This window comes from Octopus bimaculoides, chromosome 6, assembly GCF_001194135.2.
Source record: "Octopus bimaculoides isolate UCB-OBI-ISO-001 chromosome 6, ASM119413v2, whole genome shotgun sequence".
In the NCBI taxonomy this organism is placed as follows: Eukaryota; Metazoa; Mollusca; class Cephalopoda; order Octopoda; family Octopodidae; genus Octopus; species Octopus bimaculoides.
In genome coordinates, this window is record NC_068986.1 from 109,738,125 (window position 1) to 109,745,736 (window position 7,612).

Genomic DNA, 7,612 nt, shown 5'->3' on the forward strand with positions numbered 1-7,612 from the left:
CAGCATGGCCACAGTCAAATGACTGAAACAAGTAAAAGAGTAAAAGATTGTAATCTTTCATGTAATAATGATCTTTCAGGCCAAGATTTAAATTTTAAACATGCACTGAAGATATAGTTTCGATCAATTGTCAAGGTTAAAGATAACAAAATATTTGCAGTGAGTATTAACAGATGACTCAGAACTTAGGAATTCATAACAGGGTATGTTTAGCACATATACCTTTTATATACCTGTGTGTTTGTGTGTGTGTTTATTTTTAAATTATATCATCAGAAATACAGGTTGAACCTTACAAAGCTGACAAGGTCAGGACCAGGCAAGTTCACGAAGAGCACATTTTTAGGAAGCAGCGAAGCTTGCATCTACTGTATTGTCTTATTGATACCAATTTAACTTACATAGGTTGACACCCAGCTCATGCTGACTTGGCTCCTTTGTTACAAAGAGTTAGTTTAGTGTGAACACAAAGGTTTAGTCTTGTGTACTGTGGGACAAAAAAAATAAGTAGATAAGTTGAAAAAAAAAAATCAAAGAAAAATATGCCCACTAACATTTATAAAAGATTGTATAAAAATTTGGAACAGGGACAGGCATGGCTGTGTGGTAAGAAACTTGGTTCCCAACTACATGGTTCTGGGTTCAATCTCACTGCATGGCATCTTGGGCAAGTATCTTCTACTATAACCTCAATACAACTAAAGTCTTGAGAGTGAATTTGAAAGATGGAAACTGAAAGAAGCCCATTGTGTGTGTGCGTGCGTATATACATATATATATATATATACACACATGTGTGTGTGTGTGTGTGTAGTGCCATGCAAATGGCACCTATGAATCGTAGCCATGGTCACTGTCAATGCCATATAAATGGCACCCATGCCAGTGGCACAGAAAAGCACCCGTTACACTCCTGGAGTGGTTGGCATTAGGAAGGGCATCCAGCTGTAGAAACCATGCCAAATCAGACTGGTATCTGGTGCAGCTCTCCAGCTCAGCTCCAGTCAAACCATCTCACCTATGCCAGCATGGAGAGCAGACGTTAAATGATGATGATGATGATGACACACATACATGCGTGTGTGTATGTGTGCACACACGCATCTGTGTTTGTCCCTTATCATTGCTTGACAACTGGTGGTGGTGTGTTTACATCCCGGTAACCTAGTGGTTCAGCAAAAAAAAACGATAGAATAAGAACCAAACTTTAAAAAAAACAAATCAAGAGGATCGATTCATTCAGCTAAAAATTCTTCAAGGCCGTGCCCCAGCTTGGCCCCAGTCTAATGACAGACAAGTAAAAGAAAGCAATGGTTTATTTACATTAATTTTTACTGTAAATATATAAGAAACTTTCAGTAAATAAAACCCCAACAAATTTACAATAAATAAATAAAGCATTTTCCACCCATTTTCGTTTACCTTCATTTAATGTTGATCTGTTTCTGATAACCATCTGACTTTTGGTATCAGCAAAATTTTCCTTTCTTTTCTTGTTTCTTAACATCATACACTAGCAATGGACCGATGCCTCATTCTCCACATAAAACTCGTCAATGTTCTACCCTCCAGCTTTTTAATTGTGACAACTTTTGTAATGCTGCATGTTTATGTTTTGTTGACTTACTACTTGCTTCTCTATCAGCAGACATATTCACGGGTAAACTATCTGTAATAAAAGGTTACATCTGTACCTGTACAGCAGTATCAACTATCTTCAGTAAGATTCATTCCTCCCTTGCATTCTCTAACCATGCATCATCTACACGCAACCGAGACACCACATGCCAAACCTGCATTCACTCCATCAACAGGGACCTTCAGAGAATCCTCCACCTCACCTCTTTTAACAGAAAAGAAACCAAAAAAAAAAAAAACCCCACTCAAGTGCTTCTTACATCAAGAAAACACCATTGCACCACAACCTTTTCTTATTTCTTTATTGCCCACAGGGGGCTAAACATAGAGGGGACAAACAAGGACAGACAAAGGGATTAAGTGGATTATATCAACCCCAGTGCGTAACTGGTACTTAATTTATCGACCCCGAAAGGATGAAAGGCAAAGTCGACCTCGGCGGAATTTGAACTCAAAACGTAACAGCAGACGAAATACCACTAAGCAATTCGCCCGGCGTGCTAACCACTCTGCCAGCTCGCCGCCTTTAAACACCACTGCACTACAACCGTTTCTAATCATGAGTGGCACTCAGCTAGAGTCCCTGCAATCACTCAAAATGCTGGGCCTGGCAGAATCCTTAACATAGTTAAAACTACGTCTCAGAGACTAGACCTTTTTATTCCTAGGAAACATTTCAGTCCACAGATGCCTGCTGATTCTCTACATGGCCCAAATGAGGCCCAAGGGAGTGCTACTTCCACAACTTGGATGGTGCTACTGCTATTACACACATTGACATCCTGAGAAGGGCTTCTTGGGTAATTGACATTCAGTCAGTAACAGACACAGCCTAACCTATGGCTCACAAGTGTGCCATCTCCTCTCTCCACTTGTCTATTCATCTCTCATTACTCTTGGTGCACCCAACCTCCCTCCATTTTCTCCCTGCACTAACCACTGTTCTCATTCCTTCTCCATCAAGACATCATCACTTTGGAATCTCCTCTCTGCTCATGTCTTTCCAGTTGTTGATTTGCTACAACTTAAATGGAACATTAACAGCATCAAACGTGCCAGTCATGAAGGACCTGCAAGGGGGGCTACAGGCTCTGTCCCTTCCTCCAGACTCAGCAAACGAATAAACAATATGGGATGGGATGCTGGTGATACCACAAGTGAACAAATGATGATCAACTAAGTGAACAAATGATGATCAACTAAGTGAACAAATGATGATGAACTAAGTTCAAGGGTTTAGGATTAACATCCTAAACCCATGAAACTACCAGAGTTACAGAGGCTCAACCAGTATTTAATCCAGAATTAATGAGCCTCAACTTGTGTTCAATCCAGGATCTACCCATTTACAGTTGTCACCTACTCTCCCTTACATTATAATTATTTAACATTTGCTCTTAATATTTCCCTCTCTTGCCCATTTCCTACCTCACTCTCCCATACACTGTTCCAACCTCTAGTCACCCACACTTCCTATTCTCTTGCCCCCTTTCTCTTCTGCTCACCTACCTTTAGGGTTCACCATGGCATTTTGATGCCACTATTTTATCACTTTCCAGATCCATCCTGGTTACTCTCTTCTTCTCTCCTATAATGCGAGAATCTATGTAGCTCCTCTACAGCAAGAAACCTTTCCTGTTCTGGCCCCTTGTTTCCCACTTTATTCCCTCATCCCAAAGCATAAAGCTGCGTCCCTCTCTACTGTAGCCTCACTTAGTCAAAAGGGATCTTAGTTTTGCTGGCTGCACAGCAAGCTCACTAGTGTTGATACCATATAAAAATCACCCAGTATATAGTGTAATGTGGTTGGTGTTAGAAAGAGCATTCAGTTGTAGAAACCATGCCAAAGTAGACAGTGGAATGTGATGCAGTCTTCAGAGCTGTCAAACAATCTGACCCATGCTAGTGCGGAAGATGGACATTTGATGATGATGATGATGATGATGATGATGATGATAATGATGATGGGGATTATGTAGGCTGCTATAATGACTGACAGTGGTGATAGTAGGATCTATTTTTGCATTACAAACAAACTAAAAAGATTACAGCTTTAAATATACATCTGCTGTTTATTTAATAATTATGAAATTTTAGACAAGTAGGTTACACATCTTGCTTTTGTATACATTAATGTCTGTCATCATTGTTCCTCTCTACAGCTGGACCTTATGGTAGATGTAAACAGGGAAGGTTAAGCATAGCAAGCCAACCCAATGATAGTAAATTTGGATGTTGAATATAATTAATAAAACAAGCTATAAATAATATAAGACTCGTCTTACGCCTGCAGAGTTGTTCCTTTTGCATAAGAAATGGGTTCAGTGTGAAGTGTTAGAATTTATCTGTTCTTCATGGTACACTTATTCCCATTTTTGTGAAGTTTATAATGTATGCAGATAGCTTCTGTGTGATGGTGATTGGTAGATGGATGGGGGTAGTAATTTCATCCAGGTGTTTGTGTTTTAATTATTTATGTCTTAAAGATAGCAGCTGCAACATGAGCAATAGCAGCCAAGTCAGTGAGAGAGCCTATATGCAGTTACACAGTCTGCTAGAAACAGCAACCAAATTTCCCTTTTATCATATCCTATTAGTTTGCCCTCCCTGTCACCAACCCTCATCTGTTTCCAAGTAAAGTAATGTTTCCCCATGACCAGACATGTTTTCTTGTGATGTCAAGACTAGGAGACACAAACATGCACACACAAGGGAGTGTTGGAAAGTTCTTGGCTTTAAGGGAACCGTGAAAAGTCTGGCTGGAGGCCCAGCCTTCTGAGTTCTTTTACAGGGTTTAAGAACTGAAGAACCACTGCAATAAGTGTGTGAATCTGGGAGGGGAATATGTTGAATAAAATCATAATTAACTGATCCTCCTGTATTTTCTTTTATCCAAAACCAGAAACTTTTTAGCACCCTCTCATATATATATATATATATATACAGTGGGATTCTTTCAGTTTCCATGTACTAAATCCACTCACAAGGCTTTGGTCAAATCATGACTATAAAAGAAGATACTTTTAAAGAAAGACAAAATGGAATGGTCATGACTGGAATGCCTTTGATCATAAGTCTGTTGAATCAGGAATCACTTGGAGCTAAACAACCAGATAAGCAGAGGACATTTATAATTGATCAGACTCATGATTAAAAGTATTCCAACCATGACTATCTTGTCTGTTTAAGAGAATCCAGGACTTGGTGTCCATGTCCATTGTGTCTCCTCCAAGATGTGATTTGAAGGATTTTTCCAGATGCTATTTTCAGCAGATCAGGTAACACCAAAATGGTTCTCTTGTTGGCTCAACTAGGACTTATGCAGCAACAGCAGCAGCAGTAGTCTGGTGATCTCTGTTCAAAGCCACTGCAGTTGCGACTCTTTTCTCTGACCCTTTTCTCAGGCACATTATATAAGGATCACATAGTCCAATGTATCCCCCCTTTCATCAGGCAATAGATGAGCAATGACTCTGAAACTAGTCTCTGGATGCTGGCTTTGCTGGATGGAAGTGCTTATCTCCCCTTTGAAAACATAAGGACACAGGAAATGTGTCAAGGCCAACAGGAAACGGTATTTCCTAGGGCTAAATAGCAGTAGCATTCTTCCCTTTCATGGGACTGCCACATTAAGTTGACAACATACCATCACTTTAATGGAATATTATTTGTTGAAAATTTGGCTGCTATTTCTGTCAAGCCATATTCCTGTCAATTGCAAAGAGGCTTCCTTGGACTAGTATTTCGGGTGAAATTTCACAATAAGTAATGAAATAAGCCTGGACATTGACCAAGTTGAGACCTGGTCAAAGACAAAAGATTTATGAAGTGAAAACTGAAGAAAGGGAATAGAAGATTGGAAATCATGAAGACTTTTGTTTCAATTTTTTAATTGCTGGCTCTGAAGAAAAAGGCAGTGCCCAGGCCCTCATAGCTCAACTCAAACCCCAGACCCAGTGAAATTGGTGCCATTAATGTTTGTCATGAATCTTTGTAAATCAACCCTTGAGTAGGGAGGGAATTCCAAAGGGATGCAATTCTGGTAAGGAAGGACTGGCTATGGTGATTAGTGTAGGGCTTGAGGTTGGAGAGATGAGTGGGTTGGGAATGCTAAATTGGAGGTGGTGAGAGGAGCAGGGGTCATTACAGTAGCAGAGGAGGCAGCATGGTTGTGGGTCAGGGGTTGGGGCTTCCCTGTAAGGGACTTTCTATTGGTTTCACGTGAATTGATCCAGTTCACAATGGAAATGAACCAAAAGGAACTTTTTTGGATATTCTAATAATTAAGGAAAATCAGACAGTTATAAGTGATCTGTACTGCAAGGATACAGGCACAAACCAATACTTAGGTTTTAGATCTTGATACCCTTCCTTTGCAAAAAGGAACAGTTCAGTATGGCAAGATGTTTATGCTCAATAGTTGCAGACACAAAGAGACAAGAGAAACGGCCAGTTGAATGAAATATGTTCCTTCAAAAACAGAAATTCCTCCGAAAAGTTAACAAATCATGCCATAATCAAAAGAAAATCCGATCTATGCCTTATACCAAAATACTCATGCTAAGAGTGAAAACGAAAATACAAATATATTTCTTCCATTTGTAGTCATCCATAACCCCAGGAAACACAACATCCTATATTCAACCAAACAGGAGGAGGAGGAGAGAGAGTAAATAATAGTTAGAGGAGGAGTTATACAAATGAGAAATCTTATTTGACTGTATTTTAAGGTGATAAATAGTTTTCTTTAGAAAAATTTAATTTCATCATTTTGTACAAGGATGAAGAAATTTAACAAAAGTTAAATTATAATTATTGCATGTATATTATATTTCCAATATTATTTATGGTGGTGAAAGTATTATCCTCCCAAAGTTACTCATCATTTGACTGGTAACACTAATAAAAGAATAATGTTAATAATATAGACTCCATGTTGCAAGGGTTCTGCCATTCTTTAAAGCAGAGCTTCTCTTTTAAGGGGCCACATAGAATTTTGCTGCTAAAATTTATGTACAATAAACTGGTTAAACTTCTGCAATAAAACAAAATATTTTAACTTCTTAAACATTTCCTAAAAATATTTAATTACAAAATTATAACAGAATATTTTTTTCAAAAAGGTCAAATGGCTATGGGGGTCCAATAGAGTGAAATAGGGATAAAATGGGGTCCATAGGCAAAAAATAGTTGAGAAATACTGAGCTAAAGTGATGCAGATGTTTAAAGAAAAATGATGCTCCAAAAGATACCTGAAGGAGACAAAAGACAAAATAATAAAGAATTTCAGTCAAAGAAGTATTGAGACTGTTTTTGTTTTACTTACCTCCTTCATCAACTTTTTAGCAACTTTTCAGCTCAGTCACATGATCATATAACCTTTAATCTCTTTCCCCCAAGACAGGAGGTCAGTAATCCAAAATTTCCAGAGAAGAATCTTATAAGAAAAGAAGATTCAATTTGGTTTTGCAAAGTTAAAGAATATGTCCTTAAAAATGAACTACTGTTACGAAACCAGCGAGGAATATTTTACAGACTTTATGGAGCAGGTTGATGGACGAGGATGGTGATGAGAATCGCAACTGTGAGGATGATGAGAAGAGAGTGCTTTCTGGTGAGAAAATTAAACTATAAAACTTGCTGCTTTTTTTTTTTTTTTACACCACAAAAAAAGTATCAGAGAAAATGGCAGCAATGCGTGGTTTGTTCTAGGGACTTGATGGACACTAGCTAAGTAATCTGATCGCACAGAAGCCAACACATCGTGGAGCCAGTGAAGTAAGCAGGCTTTGTCCACCAAATGAAAACACCATTCAGTCAGTGTATTTCTGATAAAAAGTAAATAAATGTCTAAAAAGATAACAAAAATTCTAGAGAAAGCCAAAGAATACAGAAGCCATCTTTATTTCAGAGCAACAATTTTTTTTATTTTTTTTATTTCTCACAACACAAAGTGGCTTGTTTGAAACAGAAA

At 38.3% G+C, this 7,612-nt stretch overlaps 1 protein-coding gene across 5 annotated transcripts in view; it reads right to left on the reverse strand.

Annotated features, from left to right (window-relative positions):
* Window positions 1-7,612, reverse strand: part of LOC106873757 (uncharacterized) — a 294,459-nt gene that overhangs the window by 191,175 nt on the left and 95,672 nt on the right. Inside the window, exon 1 of one of the 5 annotated variants that reach the window (XM_052969085.1) lies at window positions 6,965-7,304. The exons of the other annotated variants lie outside the window; for them this stretch is intronic. The gene's annotated coding sequence lies outside the window, so the exon portion shown is untranslated. Of the gene's footprint in view, window positions 1-6,964; window positions 7,305-7,612 lie in introns of those variants that run through there. 5 annotated transcript variants of the gene reach the window in all.